Source organism: Adiantum capillus-veneris, chromosome 22 (genome assembly GCF_014529385.1).
Source record: "Adiantum capillus-veneris isolate H3 chromosome 22, ASM1452938v2, whole genome shotgun sequence".
NCBI classification, from domain to species: Eukaryota; Viridiplantae; Streptophyta; class Polypodiopsida; order Polypodiales; family Pteridaceae; genus Adiantum; species Adiantum capillus-veneris.
Window position 1 is genome coordinate 45,287,478 of NC_140952.1, and position 18,782 is coordinate 45,306,259.

The window sequence follows — 18,782 nt, forward strand, 5'->3', positions numbered from 1 at the left end:
ACCTTAAACCCACGATATCTTTTACATGTGGGGTTTAAAGTCAAGGTCCACCACTTGTCCAAGCTATTATCCCTAGTAGCATGAGTGGTTTGGTCTCAAGATTCACCACTTTTCCACACTATGTCATTATATTAACAAGATCTGGGTGTTAAGGTCGACCACTTGTCCAACCTATAAGGGTATATCTTAAAGGGTATTCTTTCTCACCACTTGAAATGTCCATGATATGTTTTACATGGGGGTTTGTTTCCAAGGTCCACCACCTATCCAAGCTAACTGTATTCTTCTCATAGAGAGAAGCAAAGGTCCACCACTTGTCCAAGCTAGGCTCCATTGAAACACGGAGAGAAGGATGCTCCACCATTTGTCGAAGCTAACTCTATTGAAACATGGGGGGTTTACATTCAAGGTCCACCACTTGTCCAACCTATTAACTCTAGTAGCATGAGTGGTTTGGTCTCAAGATTCACCACTTTTTTACTCTATGTCATTATATTAAGAATATCTGGGTGTTAAGGTCCACCACTTGTACAACCTATAAAGCTATATCTTAAGGGTTATTCTTTCTCACCACTTGGAGTGACCATGATAGGTTTTACATGGGGGTTTGGTTCCAAGGTCCACCACTTGTCCAAGTTAGGGTCCATTGAAACGTGGAGAGAAGGATGCTCCACCATTCGTCCAAGATACGCTCCATTGAAACATGAAGAGAAGCAAGCTACACCATGTCTCCAAGATGCTAGGCTCCATTGAAATACCTTAAACCCATGATATTTCGTACATAGGTGGTTTATATTCAAGGTCCACCACTTGTCCAACCTATTATCTCTAGTAGCTTGAGAGGTTTGGTCTCAAGATTCACCACTTTTCCACTCTATGTCATTATATTAAGAATATCTGGGTGTTAAGGTCCACCACTTGTCCAACCTATAAGGCTATATCTTAAACTTTATTCTTTCTCACCACTTGGAGTTACCATTATAGGTTTTACATGGAGGTTTGGTTCCAAGGTCCACCACTTGTCCAAGATAACTCTATTGAAACATAGAGAGAAGCAAAGGTCCACCACTTGTCCAAGCTAGGGTCCATTGAAACATGGACAGAAGGATGCTCCACCATTTGTCCAAGATACGCTCCATTGAAACATGAAGAGAAGCAAGCTACACCATGTCTCCAAGATTCTAGGCTCCATTGAAATACCTTAAACCCATGATATTTCCTACATGGGGGTTTTACATGGGGGTTTGATTCCAAGGTCCACCACTTGTCCAACCTATAAGGCTATATCTTAAACTTTATTCTTTCTCACCACTTGGAGTTACCATGATAGGTTTTACATGGGGGTTTACATTCAAGGTCCACCACTTGTCCAACCTATTATCGCTAGTAGCATGAGTGGTTTGGTCTCAAGGTTCACCACTTTTCCACTCTATGTCATTATATTAAGAAGATGTGGGTGTTAAGGTCCACCACTTGTCCAACCTTATAAGGCTATATCAGCTAGGGTATTCTTTCTCGCCACTTGGAGTGACCATGATACGTTATACATGGGCCTTTGGTTCCAAGATCCACCACTTGTCCAAGCTATTATCGCTAGTAGCATGAGTGGTTCCCGGGGGATTCACTATGTTTTTCCGTACAGTACCACGTGAGTGTACAATAGGGGGGTTTTTAGATTTTGTACATAAGCGTATACAATAGGGGTAGCCCCTCATTATTTCATACTCATATCGTACACATAAGGGAGGGGGGGGGGGGGGGGGGGAGAGGAGGGGGGGTACATTGGAGCTACATTCAACTATATGAGCCACCTTAAATACATTAGTAAGCCTCTGTGTGTGTGTGTGTGTGTGTGTGTGTGTGTGTGTGTGTGTGTGTGTGTGTGTGTGTGTGTGTGTGTGTGTGTGTGCGTGCATCGATGAATACTTTCATGGCATGGTGAAAATAAGGGAAAACTTGAAATTCTCTCGTTTTTTTGGTCAAAATTAGAAGCTTTTGTCGGAAATTACATTAAAACTTATGTGAATTCCTCATTTTCTTAAAGCCAAGCTCAAACCCCTCTAATTTGTCGAAATTCCCAAAATACCCTTCAAATTTTTAAAATTTCCAAAGTACCCATGTATCTATTTTCGTCGGATTGATCAAACTTTCTAATTTTCATTCTTTTTTGACAATTGAGATGCATTTTTGAGTGGTTAGCATGTAATTTGTCACATATTACCTCACAAAAGAGGCGATCATGTCCACAAAGATAACACATAAGTGTACTCATCGGCAAAATTTCAATCATTGAAGAACAAGAATACATCCTATTTCCTCTCTGTCCTGCCCACATTGGCTATATATATATATAGATAGATAGAGAGAGAGAGAGAGAGAGAGAGAGAGAGAGAGAGAGAGAGAGGAAGAAGAAGAGTTTTAACGTCGTAGGAAACTATCCCAAGATACCTAACCAACGAGAAGAGCTGAACTCAAGACCTGTTATTCAAGAGAGAGAGAGAGAGAGAGAGAGAGAGAGAGAGAGAGAGAGAGAGAGAGAGAGAGAGCGAGAGAGAGAGAGAGAGAGAGAGAGAGAGAGAGAGGGAGAGTGAATGTTAAAGCTGGTATCTATTATGCTTAGTTCAAATGTGGAAATGACACATTGTGAGAACATAGATTTTCACTCTATATTTTTTTCACCACCTTTCATGGCAACAATGTACCCTTATGTACGAACCAACTCAACCAACAATATCATCGTGAGTTCTTTTGTCCATCTCAACGTCTTCCAAATTTCCACCTATGCTTGCCTTCAAGATGCAAGCATAGGTGGTGGAGAGATGTGCTCACTTTGTATCTATTGAAAACAGCTCAGAGCTTCCTGGCCCTACCACATTTAACCAAGGCTATGCTAAACATACCAATTTTTTTCAACAATCCGTGAGTAACAGTATCATCGTGAGTTCTTCTTCTACAATCTCCATCATCGTCACTTCCTTGACTTTTGTCATCATCTCAACTGCGGCATCCACTTCTTGTATCATGTGTACCGTCACTGCTGCTTTTGTGTCATTCCTCTTCTTTCAACTTTAGCCTTGTGCTCAAGCTCCTATTGCATATCGTTTCTTTTACACTACAAATTTTAATCTTTGGAGGTAAAGGGCATATGTCTGCGTCAAAATTTCAAGAAGCTCCGCGGCCAGAAATCCCGCCACAATGGATGGAGATCAACGTGCGCGCAAGGCGCGACCCAAGCAAGCACGATCGCAAAGGTATAACGCACATGAATTTTTTAGACTATGTAAATCCATTATCGTCAGAGAGAGAGAGAGAGAGAGAGAGAGAGAGAGAGAGAGAGAGAGAGAGAGAGAGAGAGAGAGAGAGAGAGAGAGAGAGAGAGAGAGAGAGAGAGAGAGAGAGAGAGAGAGAGCTAGATCTCGGCCTTCGATCGCCAACTTTGAACCCTACTTTTCAAGAAGTTCGCCATGAACAGCTTACAGGAGAGCGCTCTCTTGGTCAGAACCCTACCAAAGCTGAGTTGCAAGAAATGATCAATGAGGTTGAATCAGACGGAAATGGGACCATTGATTTTCCTGAATTTTTGAATCTCATGGCCAGAAAAATGAAGGACTCTGACTCTGAAGAGGAACTTAAGGAAGCCTTTAAGGTGTTTGACAAGGACCAGAATGGGTTTATTTCTGCAGCAAAGCTTTGTCACGTGATGAAAAATCTTGGGGAGAAACTGACTGATGAGGAGGTGGATGAAATGATCCGTGAGGCTGATGTTATCGGTGATGGAAAAGTCAACTATGAGAAGTTTGTGAGGATGATGCTGTCAAAGTGAACTTTGTTGAATACCTTGTGGTGCAACCAGCTTTTGTTGGGCTTAATGTGACCTTTGCAAAGTAACCTTTCTTTTATGCTCATTTAAGCCCAATTTGGCTATTAGTCATAGTGTATGCCTTCAAAAAATATGATTGCAGGCTTGTATCTTGGATGAGTGGTTCTGGTGTTAAGCTTAGCTGACTTGATCTTGAGAATATCGAACATGTTAGTACTGCCCAGTTGCACAGTTATAGCATTAGGATGAAGTGCTAGTTCGTTTGATTGCAGTTTTTATGTAAATTGATCAAGAATCTTTTTGAGCAATTCTTAGCAGTCAAAGAGAGAGAGAGAGAGAGAGAGAGAGAGAGAGAGAGAGAGAGAGAGAGAGAGAGAGAGAGAGAGAGAGAGAGAGAGAGAGAGAGAGTTCTTGCTCGTGTATGACACAGGTAGAAGGAGAAGAAATTGGGAGACCTGAGAGCTCTGAAATGTAGGTGCCTCTGTGGCGCGGCCAGAGTGGCCTTCCACAAGCTATCTGGGCGGGCGGGTGGATGCAGTAACTATGCTGGCTGGTGGCTTTGGCTTGCACAATGCATGGCGCAACCATGCCCATGTTTCTTCTTTGCCTTGGTAAGCTCGTTGACTTGATTTGCAGCTTTTTTGATTCTGATTGCATGGCCAAGCAAGCCTCCAAGGTAAGTAATAGCTTTGGTTTCCTATTATGCCTTGTGTTAGAATCAACAAAAACAAGGCAAAGGAATGACATTGGAAGGCTTTCCATGTTGGGATGTATTTCCAATTATGTGTTTGTTTCTCTGATTTTCTTTCTAGTTTTTTTATTTTTCTTTAACAGCTTCATTGAAGCTTGAATTAGTGATTTAGAGTTTACATTGTCTTTAGTATTGATGACATGAAGTAATGTTATATCCATCCCCTTAACTGAAACATTTCCTCTTGGTGATTTTTTGGAGTATGTAGTCTATTTATTCTACTTGAGTTTGGTGTGGTTTGGGACTAGATAGATTGGTAAGCATGCATTCTCATTCACACTTAGATTAAGCATGAATGCGTTTGGATAATTAGGATAGAACGTCAGGAGTACAATTTATTTGAGAAAGAAATAGAGACATTCTACTATGTAGTGCAGAAAGAAACTTAAGGTAATCACTCTAATCATTTTCCCATTCAAGGTAGGCTAAGTCATTCAAATTCATTGCAGTTGATCTGATTAGCTTCAATTGTGTAATTTACCAGAGATTTTAAAAAAAAGGGTGCTTTGTGATTGCATAGGCAAGAAACTTGCTAATTTACTAACAGGGACTCCTTTGGCTGGGCAATATTATGTTCTTACGTGTCAGCAAAGGAAGAGTGCTAACCCTACAATGCAAACAAAACCAAGCATTGACATTCATTGAAGCCAGAAAATTGTCTTGGAGAGTAGCCAAATATCCATGTTTCTCTTTATAACAAAGAGAGAACCATTGTAAGACTGGCTTCGAGTGTTTTGTGTTATCCTAGAAAGAAGTACCATGATCAAAGCTACAAGTGGCTAGACACCGAGACCATTTCGATTGGCAGTTATGTCGACACCAAGAAATTCCCATTCCCAAGACATCAAGAGTCAAGACCCTTGCTTCTGCACCTTTGTCATTTGGCAGAGTTGTCACTTTGACTGAGGAGGAGCCTTTGCAAGGGGGCCAATGTGGGAACCAAATTGGCGCCAAGTTCTGGGAGGTGGTATGCATAGAGCACGGCATTGATCCCATGGGGTCATACATCGGCGACACTGACGTGCAGATGGAGAGAGTGAATGTGTACTACAATGAGGCAAGTTGCGGGCGCTATGTCCCTCATACCGTGCTCATCGATCTGGAGCCAGGTACTATGGACAGTGTTCGAACGGGCCCCTATGGGCAAATCTTCTGCCTTGATAACTTCGTCTTTGGCCAGTCCAAAACTGCTAACAACTGGGCCAAGGGTCACTACACCAAAGGCGTGGAGCTCATTGATTCTGTCCTTGACGTTGTCCGCAAAGAGGCTGAAAACTGCGACTGCCTTCAAGGTGAGCACCTTTAAGATCTCATTCTATCATTCTTTATTCTATTTTATTCTGTGAAATGTTGTTTCGTCATGCCTTCTTTGCCATTTATCCGCCGATGTTGCAGTTCCATTTATGTCTGGTATAATGATTCTGTTGTCAGTTTGTTTATATTTGAAAATGTAGCTAGCCTGTGCAATCGTCTTGTTTGAAAACAATGTTCAGATCTGTCCTCAGTGAAGGTTGTCAGGTTTCTTTAAGTGAAATTTTCACCAATGTTGTTCTAACTTCTCTAGCTTCCTAGTATCCCCCCTCACATGGTAGACATTGGCTTTAGATCTACGCTCACCACTGCCAGCCAATGCTGGATTCCAAATTTGTTTCAAGTTAGCAAGGCTTTGCGACAAACTCTTTCTTCAATTAGTGTTGATCTGTAAACTGTATATTGTTTCTATGCTTGAGATGTTTGTCTATACACTGTGATGCAAGCTTCTGTAGTGGCAAAGCTTCCTCTTTTCCGACTTCTTCGGCAAGGATGATGACGATGTGAGGAGTTTGTGCTGACGCTCACAATGGGAGGCCAGCACCTTGCAAGCGAAGCGATGCATGACTTGTGGTCGTGCTTGTGGTGGCCATAGCAATCTAGGTATGGGCCAAGATGCATGACTGCTATTTGTGCTGCATAAAAATGCCAGACTAAGCTCATTAGGATCAGGACGGGCCACCACTCGAAACAGATGAGGATGGTGGCATGATGCATGAAGATGTATGCGCTTGCGACCCCTTATCTGAAATTGGAATCTCTAAACAAATCAATGGTTTTTATTTTTTTGAAGCCATTAGGAATACCTATTAATTAGGTGGTACTAGCTGCAAGATAATTGAAAATCCTCTAGAATCTTCGAAAATGCTCTCCCGGCACTACAAGAGGTTGTGTGCTCTTGTGACGCTGTTAGCGACGGAAATACACTGTGTTTTTATAACCCCCGGCGTTGCTAAAACCGTCGCTAATAGCATCGCTACGAGAGCATCGCTATATGCGTCGCTATAGCCGTCGCTATATAGAGACGCTCATAGCGACGGTTATAGCGACGTTTACACAGAAGTCTATAGCGACGCTCCAGAGCCATAAATAGCGACGGTTATAGCGACGCTAAAGAGAATTTTTTTTTGGTGACAGGGCATTGAATGCCCTGCTACCCATCAACCATATTGTACTTGATTCACTTTTTAAAAAAAGTGCAAGGGTAGATAATAGACCCAAAATAGTCACCCACAAGACGCATTGTTTGCAAAATTGACAAGCGTAAAATTGACAATTGTACACATCATAGGCAAAATGAATTGATTGGCAAATGTAATAATGACAATTGTACAACATCATAAGCATAAAGAATTGATTGGCAAAATGAATTGCGGTGACAAATGTAATAATATACATGGTTCAAAACGACGTATAAAATCCGTCTCATGATACATAAGCTATGAGAAACCCTAAACTAATGCTATCTAGCTACGGCTAAACTGACGTCGTCTAGTCAGACGTCTCATCGCGTCCAAGCGGCGTATATGTCGGATTCTGCAAAAAAAGACAATAAGACAGCTTTCAGTAAGTATAAACATATAACGACATTTATAAAACAATACAAAAAATAGAAAAGAGTAAACCCTAATACTAACCATGCCGCCGCGAGAACTGAGAATGTCCATCAGGGCGTTTAAGCCCTTCTTGCCTACGTACTCGCGCTCGTACGGTGTGGGATCACGTCTTGTCATCGACCACTGTCAAAACATACAAAGAATTCATTATGTTAGAATTAAAAAACTCATAAACCCTAAACTATCGAACATAAAGAGCAATGCGAAAACACTTACAAAATCGGCCTCAAATGATGTCCATCCACCGCTCCCCAAGTAGTGCGAGCTCCCTGCCTCTACTCGCGCTCTGGCTGCATCCTTTTGTTGCTTCCACTTGTCGGGATTCTCGCGCGCTGCTTTCTTCGCATTCTTCCAATCTTCTTTGGCCAGCCAATCTGGCCTGTTCCACCCATGCTTGATTGCTTTTTGCACTTCGGAACGCTTGTGTTTGCAGTATTCGCGCATTCGAATCTTCATCAGGTCTTCATTGAAGCGCTAATCCCGTGTTGGAACGGGAAACTCATCATGAAGTATGCTGATGACTCTGTTTTTTAAATCACTTGGTACTTCACTCCATTTGTTTAGTATGTAGTGTCTAAACAGGTGAGAGCAAAGACCACGCATGCGCGAGATCACCTTCTTGTCGTCATCATCCATGATGATGCCGCCGCTGAAGTCGACGGAGTAAGGCAAGCCCTCTGGCCGGTGATGCGTGAACCTGGGTGTCCCGGCAGGGGTCTCTAACGGCGTGTCGATGGGGGTACGGACGTCAGGTGTCTCCACCGGCGTCTGGGCCCCGAAGCGAGGAGTGTCGAGTGGGGTGGCTCCTGGCGGAGTAGGTAGAGGTGTGTAGCTGCTAGGAACAGTCAGCCGTGCAAAACCTGGCGTAGATGGCGATGCTGTGGCTGGTGTGGGGGCGGGCAAAGAAGGGGAGGGTAAAGAGCCTCGTCGAACACGAGGCGGTGTGGAGGCATCGGTGGCGGAATCCCCACAACAACCGCCACTGCCACCACTAGAGCGCTGGTGTCTAGACGAGTGTGAAGCTCGTCTCGTCGACGCCGAAGCTTCGGAGCGCGCCGAATGCTCCGAAAGAGAGGGAGATGCGGATGGAGTAGGAACGCACGATGATGCGCCAGAGTGATGACGCTCCACGTACCACTGTCTCTGCTACGGTGACAAAGAAGAAAGAAACTCCTCATCATCCATACCTGTATTAAACACACGAATATTTAAACTTAATATTGAATGAATAGAGTAGACAATGACGCAAAGACCATTAAATACAATGACGTAATGACGCATATAAATACAATGACGCAATGAATTGAGTGATAGAAGAGGCAAGTCGAAAACTCATAATTTTCAATCAAAAGATGTGAGCGCGAGTAGAAAAGAGCGTTATACACCATGGAAGGTACTTAGAGAGCCAGAGCTTTTACAACACGGAGAAAAATTGTTCAAATACAATATTTGTGGCTTTAAGAGATCTCTCTCTCATCCTCGCATAACTCAGCATAACTTCCTATATCTATATAGAGCTCTCCGTTTAAACACATATCCTCTGTTTCATTTTGTAGCTCCTCTGCATGCACCCCAGTACGAAAGTGTCTCTTAGGTCAGTCCATTTCTTAGTAGAATCCACCTCAAGAAAACCAGACTCTCCTCTACACACAGTAGCGTTGCGACCCTCCATGATTATCTTGAACCATTGCACGTCGAACAAGTCGACAAAAAATCCTCTGTAATCGATCCTCAAAATCTCTTGCAGCGTGCTGAAGTAAGTGAGTTCCGCCACCACAGGATCTGCATCAGAGGAACGTCGTCGACTAGACTGTTCAAATTTTGCCATGATTCCACAATCTTGAGTAAAATGCTTTTTGTCGATTCGTTCCACCCTAAAATGTCGACCTTTACACCATGCTGCTGTGTATGACTTATACTACAACGAACAAAGATTATGAGTGGCCGTTCAAACGTTTAGAAATAAAGTCACTAGCTAGCGTACATTGCAAACTTACCTTGGTCGCACAACCCCAAGAGTACTCCCACTCTTCCTCAGTCACTTCGTCACCGCATTGTTGTGCGCTTTTCAATTGGTTGTGCAACCATCTTAAGCTCATGAAGGTTGGTAGGCTCTCCAGAACCGTCGGATAGTGCATCGGTGGTCATCTTCCCTGTCTCCACTCGATTCGTGCCCTTTGTTGCTCTTGCTTTGCATACTCATATTGTGAAATCCACTTTTGCATCACTGGATTGTGAAGCATGCAAAATCGGTTGATTTTAGCCTCTAGATCTTCCGTCATCTTCTTCTCAACACCGAGATTGCACATGACAATCCCAGATATGCGCTCATCATCTATGGTTCGCCATAGCGTGTCCCGGGCTTTATCAAATCCATCTAGCCACTCTCCAATGTACACTAGGGACTCTGATACCAACCAACCTTATGCCATGCTGCCCTCCGGACGTGCCTTTTGACGCACATATCCCTTAAGCGTTTTCATGAAACGTTCTAAGAAGAACATCCATCTGGAATGAACTGTGCCAGCTATTTCCACCTCATCAACTATGTGAACAAGAAGATGCACCTGAATGGTTAGCATGGTAGTAGGAAAATGTTTCTCAAACATGCACACAAGCTCCGCAGCATTTAGTTTGGCGAATGGTATGGAGTCTACGTTGATCTCCTTTTGTGAGATCCATTGCACCAGCTTTGCAAGTTTGTAGATTGTGTTACGGATGTCGAGAGACAAACATCCCTCAATGGCAACCGGTAAAATAAACTGTAAAGTATGTGCAGCAATGATATTAAAGTCCACATTTTATGCAATGATATTAAAGTCCACTATGAACGTACCTGTTTTATGCCAATCGTGTGACTTCAAACCGGTATGCTTTTCTTCTTTAGTAAAACACGTTCGGAGCGAGTGCATTACGCCAATGGGGGTCCGCAAAGATCGAATGGTCTCTTTTACTTTGCGTTCTTGGGCTCCTGTGAAAATCCATGGTGCTTTAGGGAGTTTTATCGATCCATCAGACGCTGTTTGCGGCCAATATTGCTCCATACAATCCACATTTCTAAGGTCAACTCTGGCTCCCAAAGTATCTTTCTTGCCGGTCAGATGGTCCCATAGTAGATTACCCACATTCTTGAATATGTGCATTGGATCGAGCAAGTGATTGATCATGAGTCGGGGCCAGTATGGTAACTCGTACCATAGAGATAGTCTCTTCATCCCTGGAGTCAATCCGTCATTGCACATCTCCTTCTGCTCTAACCATGCTTGTGCAGACATCCTTGGTGGCTCTCTTCCCAAAAAGCCGTCGCATAACACATGATTCTCTGGAAGATACTCTTGATGACCTTCGTAGATTTTCTTCTTCAGTGAGGGCGCCCTACGTGCATTCAGTCTAGGTCCACATGTGACACATGCTCTGTATCCGCTTGAAGCCCTGCATGTATACACATGATAATAGATCAACTATGGGAAAAAACAAGATTTACAGTGTCTGAGTGAGGAGTGTCAATAGATCACCTGAGCATTCTGTTAGCCCGGGATAGTCATGCATGGTCCACATTAGAATGCCTCTGATCAAAGCATTCCGTCGTCCTGTGTGTCGGCTCATATCCACCACCTCTATGCCAATCCACAATTGTTGTAGCTCTTCCAATAGTGGACAAAGATACACATCCATATTCCCCACTTTATATCGCCCTGGCACAATCAAGCTTAGCCATAGGTGCCCCTTCTTCGTAGTCAACCACGGGGGAATGTTGTAGTTGACGATGACAACGGGCCATACACTGTAAGATGTTGATCTTTGACCAAATGGATTTACGCCATCCATAGCCAGGCCTAAGCGCAAATTTCGAGCTTCCCTGGCAAAATCCGACCATGTTCCATCTATATGTTTGCAGGCTACGCAATCTGCAGGAATTCGTAGCACACCATCCGAAGATTTATTCTCCTCATGCCATGATGCTAGGGCGGCCATGGACTTACATTCGAAGAAATGCTTGATGCAAGGAAGCAGAGGAAAATGTCGCAAAACCTTTTGTGGAATTTTTGTCCCATGGAGATCTACTTGATATCTTTCGGAATCACATTTCGGACACTTCTCCATGTCTATGTATTCCCCTCTGAAAAGAATGCAGTCATTAGGACAAGCGTGGATAGAATTGTAATCCATCCCCAAGTTTCGCAAAATCTTTCTTGCTTCATCTCGGGAATCTGGCATCACATTGTCAGCTGGTAGTATGTGCTCTTTAAGCAATCTACACAACATAAAAATACGATACAGTCGTGTAAAAATCTATCAGATCATTATACATTTAGAGTTTTATTAAAGTAAACTAATTGTAATAGATCACCTGAAAAGCGCTGTGACGCTAGTGTCACTCCATCCAAACTTTGCCTGCATGTTGAGAAGAACCAGGAGTGCTTTCAATCTAGACATACGTGCTCCATTATACAATGGCGTATCGGCTTCACTTTTCATATCATCATAGATAAGCCTTTCTGAATCCATGATCGTCTCGATCATTTCATCAATCTCGGGCTCAAACATTGCCTCGTTGGGAATGTGCTCTGCATGATCATCCCCCGAGCTGTCAGAGGCTACATCTTGTGGCCTCGCATATGCTGCTTGACCAAAGCGCCTGCGAACACGTCTATTGGGTTGCAAGATTGCTGCTTGTTGGCCAGCGTCAGAGTCCGACGAGTTATAATTGGCAACAACTCGATCTATAATAGATGGATCGAACTCGCCAAATTCGTGAACGTGCTGCAAAGAAACACGTCTTGTCCGTCGCACAGCATGCTTGCATTGATTACAAGGACATAAGACCCTCGTTGAGAGATAGGTGTTTCGGTTGGACGGTCCCACATCCTCGTCACTACTCATAATGAGGATAAAAATCTTATAACCTGGACAACAAATTTAATATTCTATTGGCATTCTTCGTCTTATCTCTCTCTCTCTCTCTCTCTCTCTCTCTCTCTCTCTCTCTCTCTCTCTCTCTCTCTCTCTCTCTCTCTCTCTCTCTCTCTCTTTACCTCACATTCTCTAGTCATGTCCAATCCCCGCACACCTCGGTCTAGAGGTGCACAGAGATCAGAACCACCGGGTTATAATCTCGTCTTTATTGGTCAATACCTATATTTGTGGGTACAAGAAATCTACAGACCCACGTCTACATGATACTGCATGTAGTGGACAAAACCCCTTTGCCTCTTCTCTAGCTGTAGCACTTCACAGCATCTTAACATCTTTTCACAGTAGATCTTTTCACTGTTCGTCTAACTCTAAACCCTAAACCGTAAGTAATTCTTGCGTGGACTCGATCTAACGTAAATAAGCGTAAATCTAAATAAACGTAAATCTAACTAAAAATAAACCTAAATCTAATTTAACGTAAGTCTACATCTAACCTAATCTTTAACGTCTTTTGGGATAGTTTCCTACGACGTTAAAACTCTCTTCTTCTTGTGTGTGTGTGTGTGGGTAAACCTAAATAAACCTAAGTCTAATCTAATATAACATAAATCTAAATCTAACGTAAATTATGTTATATTAAAAACAAAGAACTAAACTAACAGGGATTATAAGAACCTTAAACTAATTTAACACATAATTTTTCACATAACTCGGCAAGAGTTGGCATTCTCATCACTAAAGATGTGAGAGTTAACTTCCGGCGGTGACGCTGCCTCATCTCCATCCACATCTGACAACAGCAATTGGCCCTTTAGACCGTTCTTGCTCTTGTTACTAACTTTGAAGTTGCTGTTGAATGACTAGAGGTTGTCTAGATGGTCATTGTGTCGGGGATGTAGTGACTCTTGCCGCCCTAAAGATCCACCTTCTTCCCTATCTTCTGAAGACATTTCACCACTACTTTTGGATCGACGGAGCCCACCATGAATGAAGGCAGCAATACCCTATATTCCATTGAGGGCTTTCTTCACCCGCTTCATGCAGGCATCGCAGTCTATGGAGACCTAAATCTAATCTAATATAACGTAAATCTAAATCTAGCGTAAATAAACGTAAATCTAATTAAAAATAAACCTAAATCTAATCTAATTTAACTTAAATAAACCTAAATCTAATTTAACGTAAGTCTACATCTAACCTAATCTTTAACATCTTTTAGGATAGTTTCCTACAGCGTTATAACTCTCTTCTTCTTGTGTGTGTGCACGTGTGTGGATGTGTGTGCCAATAAAAAGAGATAAATGGTATAACCTTTCTATCACCCATGCCAAGTATGATAGATTGGTTATGCCATTTCCCTCTTGAATAATAGGTCTTGAGTTCAACTCCTCGTCGGCTAGATCTTTAGGTCTTTTAATTTTAATTAGTTTCCTACAACGTTAAATTAGTTTCTCTCTCTTTCTCTCTCAATGTGTGTGCGTTTTTTTGTTTATGCATGTTTTCTCTCTCTTTTCCTCTCTCAATGTGTGCGTTTTTTGTTTATGCATGTTCTCTCTCTCTTTTTCTCTCTCAATGTGTGCGTTTTTTGTTTATGCATGCTCTCTCTCTCTTTTCCTCTCTCAATGTGTGTGTGCATTCTTTGTTTATGTATGTGTGTGTGCGTTTTTGTTTATGTTTGTACTCTCTCTCTCTCTCTCTCTCTCTCTCTCTCTCTCTCTCTCTCTCTCTCTCAAAAACACTATGTGTGTGTGTGTGTGTGAGAGAGAGAGAGAGAGAGGGAGAGAGAAAGAGGGGAAGGGAACATGAGAGTGAGGAGAGGGAAGGAGAATACCTGGCTCTCCTTCCTCTCCTCGTGTGTGTGTATGTGTGTGTGTGTGTGTGTGTGGAGAAGAAGAGAGAGAGAGAGAGAGAGAGAGAGAGAGAGAGGGAGAGCGTTACCTGCTCCTTGCTTGAGGGCGCCGAAAAACTCAGATCTAAGATCTGAGTTTTTGGGCGCTCTCTGTTATTTTTTTAGCCCAGTCGGCGTCGCTATGAGCGTCGCAAATTTACTTGTAAATTTGCGACGCTCATAGCGACGCCGAGAATTTTTTTTTTGAGCGTCGCTGTGTGAGCGTCGCTAATATGAATAGCCTCTTGTAGTGCGGGTGAGTACACAGGTCCTTGGAGATGCCCTAGTGGTGTTAAGCAAAAGAGAATGAAAGCAAAGGTGGAGATTGACCGTAGGTGTCATGTGACACATCCAGCCCTATGTGTCCGTGGACAAGCTACAGCATGATCAGGGTTCAGTCAGTCAGTTCAGTCAGTCTAGATTAGCAGTGATCTGGGTTCAGTCAGTCCATTCAATCTAGATTAGTAGTGATCTAGCACTCTTGTGAGTCTATTCGTAGACCGTGCATGCCCAGTCACTTAGCATAGATGCATATACTCTGGTTGCACACAACATGATCATCAGTATTCCCTTCAGAATCCATCAGATTCAATCAGGGGAATTTTCCAGTGCATTTAGCCTATTTTCCCTATTTTTGACATTTTTCACTTATTATTTTTAAGTGACTTTCCAACAAAAGTAGGTAGGGCAATTTTGCTAAGTTAATATATAAGCAAACCCAAGTTAGCACTTTCTGGCAGAAGAGGCAGCAGGAGCACATGCTCAACAGGCACCTTCTCAGTAGAACCCCAGCAGGAACCCCTAGCATTTTTGGTCCTCATCCTCGCCGCACATCAGCCTAGAATTTTTCAACTTGGATCATCTCCATCTTCTCTGACAACCTGGCATTTTCAAGAAGTAGCAACAAGACCTCCATAGCTCGCGTTTTTCCCATGATCGCCATCAGTACCAGACAAGGCAGCGTTTTCTATTAACGCTAGAGAAGCTGCAACGTTTTTGGTTTTCAGCCCATTCCGCAGCACAACATTAGCATTTTCAGCCTTCATGGACAACAAACCATTCAGCCCTAGAAGCATTGCAAATACCCCCATTTTCAGCCCTCGAAAACGCAGCCAAAACAATCATTTTTAGCCACCGAAACAGCCCCAAAATTCAGCAGATAGAAGACCACAGAGTTCAGCCCTAAAGTCGTCGTTTTCATCATCGTCCTCGTCGTATCTCTCTTCTCTCTCTATATCTCAGTCTCATACACTTGCACGCACATTGTCCATTTACTTTCTCGTGATTATAGCACTTTCCATTAAGAACGGAAGGCTCTCCCTTCCATAAGAACTAAAAGGAACCTTGAGCACAGTTCGGAGCACTCATCTTGAGCAAAGCGCAAACAATCATTCCGATGCACCTAATTGTAGGTGTCGGGGAGGAGAATACGTCACCATGGAGCATAGGGCGAGCAGTGAGGCTAGGCGTGGTAGGCTCAGAGAGCCAGGCAGGGATGGCGCAGGACGAATGTTTTTTTTTTAATAACAAACAAAGCGCCTTCACAATTTAGGCGCTTCGCTGCAGTGGTTAGCCAGTATGATTTGTTTATGAGAATTGCAGAGTTCGATTTGCATGCTAGTTTTTCTTGGAAGGTGCACTGCAAAGGTGAGGCAAAGAACTATTATATAACTGGTCATATGACTTGACCGGGTGTGTCATCTTGAGCTATCGATTTTCACCTTCAGCTCTTTTAGCTTTCAAAGTGAAATATGGTACACCAATGTGTCACATTAGGTTAATGTAGGAGCTTTGATGTGATAGTTTGAAATAGAATCAAAAATATCTATATATATGTAGTCTGACTTGAATGCTTCTTTTTTTAATAGGATATCTATATAGTCATTATGGCAGAGGGTAAGAAGAAGGCATTTCTTCAGTCTCTAAGGTCAACTCTTTGCAAGGTGATTAGTGAATTTCCGGAGAAGCACGTAAAAAGTATCGTGCAAAATGAGACGCTCATGGAAAAAATGCTTGAAAAAGAAATTGTAAGTGCGGTCTCCAAGGAAACCTTTGTTATAAGCAAAGACAAAGCTCGCCAGTCTACTTATAGTATCATTGGTAACATGGAAAAGTGCCCCCAGGATTTATATGAAACTCTTTCCGAAGGTGTTCAGTTGACAAAGCTCAAGGCTTTGCATGCAAAAAGAGAGAAGAGTAAGCGTGCCAAAGATATAGATACACAATATGTGTTATCAAAAAAGCTACGAAGGGAGTTACAAATTATGTAGTTGTTTGCAAGTATTCTTGTTTATGAATGGGGCTTGTCTTTACAGATAAGCAGACTCGGGCTTGGCCATCAAGGAGATTGTGATTAACCTCAATAAAGGGACAGGGCAAACAAACACACTTGGTTTTGTTCTCACTAATAGCAGGACCATTACATGACCTAACAAAGAAAAACATTAGGTATACATGGTCTGCCAAGGAGAACAATGCTTTCAAAAAGCTTAAAGGAAAGATTATCTCTCAACATGTGCTTACACTACCGGATCTCTTAAAGCCATTTGAGGTCCAATGTGATGCTTGTGGCGATTGCCTTGGAGCTGTTTTGCTCCAAGAAGGGCACGCCATAGGCTATGAAAGTCGAAGGTTTGACCCTGTTGAGCAAGATCTAGGCATATATGAAAAGGAACTCCTCGCAGTTCTACATGCCTTAGACTCATGGAAGCACTATTTATTGGGGACTCCTTTCATTGTGCGAACGAATCACCAAAGTCTTAAGTACTTCATGACGCAGAACAAACTCTCCGACAAACAAATGAGATGGGAAAATTTCCTTTTGCAATTTCATTTTCATATTTCGCACATTGCTGGCAAGCATTATCAAGTAGCCGATGCACTCTCAAGACGGCCAAGAGTGAATGCGGTTTCCATAGCAACTCACAATGATCTATCTTCTATGATAGATGAGTATGCTATTGATCCAGATTTTAGAGATGTGATTTTAGCCCTTGCACTAGGGAAGAAAGAGGAACCATTTACTTTACAAGATGGTTATCTTCTCTATGGAAATAGACTATGCATTACTAACTCACTTTGTGAGAAAGTAATGTATGAATCTCATGCTCCTCCTTATGCAAGGCATAGAGGGATTTTGTCTACCCTAAAGTGAATTGAAACATATTTCTGGTGGCCTACCATGAAAGCAAACATACAAGAGTATGCAATAATTGTGTGGTATGCCAAAAGATGAAGTTTGATAGAGGGAAGCAACCTGGATTGCTTCAACCTTTTCCAATCTCTAATTCACCATGGGAGAGCATATCCATGGATTTTATCTTTGGATTGCTTAAGTCTATCCATGGGAATACGGGAATATGGATGATAGTAGACAACTTCAGTAAACAAACTCATTTTATACCTGCCAAAAAGACTATCAAAGCCCATCAAATGGCAACCCTCTTTATATCACAAATCTTCAAGTACCATGGCTTGCCAATGTCCATAGTGTTGGATAGAGATCCTAGAATGACGAGTAATTTCTAGAAGGGTCTTTTTGAGAATTTAGGGACAAGGATAAATTTCTCTCAGCCTATCACCCACAAACGGATGGCCAAAGTGAAATAGCTAATCTAACAATTCTTGATCTACTAAAATCCTATGTAACGGAAGTAGATCAAAGATCCCAATGGGAGAAGTACATACCATTAGTGGAGTATGCCTACAATAAAATTGTACATACTTCCACGGGAAAATCACCTTTTGAGGTAATAGAGAGAAGATCAAAAAGTCCCTTGCTACTTAAGGTACACAGGAAGATCTTCGCTACAGATGAGTATAGCAGAGACCTACAAGAATTTTTCCAAAAGATTAAGGATGCTATCTCTATCTCACAGCAAAGGCAAAAGGCTGCTATTGACAAGCACAGAAGAGCCCAAGACTTTAAAGAAAATGATTGGGTATTAGTCAAATTTCCCAAGGCTCGATTAAGGCACACGACGGGAAAGAATCCTACAGGACACCAAAAGTACTATGCTAAGTTAGCAAAAAGGTACTATGGTCCCTTCCAGATTCTTAGGCCAATCAATGAGATGGCCTATCAACTCAAGTTGCCCAACCATTGGCTCATACACAATGCTTTCCATGTGAGCCTACTAAAGCCTTACAAAGGAGAGCCACCTCAAGAACCTACTATTGAAGACCCATCAAAGATCGAGGACCAAGAAGAGGTGCTGTAGCCCGAGTCCATTCTCCGACATGAAGTCAAGGTATTAAGAGGTGGTAAGACTATCCGACGATATTTTATTAAGTTTAAGAATTATCCTTTTGAAGATGCTAGATGGATGCAAGGCATACAATTAAAGGATAACCTAAACCTTGTCAATGCTTACAATGCTTCCCTAGAGTAAGCAAATGTACAAATGTTAAAAATGAACAAAGTTTTTGTCTTATGAGACTTTCTTTTTCTTTATTCTGCACAAAAATGAAGTAGTATGC

The 18,782-nt window shown here is 42.3% G+C and overlaps 2 pseudogenes; both read left to right on the plus strand.

Moving 5' to 3' along the window:
- The first annotated feature begins 3,471 nt into the window (after nucleotides 1-3,471).
- On the plus strand, nucleotides 3,472-3,823 carry LOC147429254 (calmodulin pseudogene; annotated as a pseudogene).
- Nucleotides 3,824-5,381: 1,558 nt separating this feature from the next.
- LOC147429255 (uncharacterized) lies at nucleotides 5,382-15,991 on the plus strand (annotated as a pseudogene).
- Nucleotides 15,992-18,782: the final 2,791 nt, after the last annotated feature.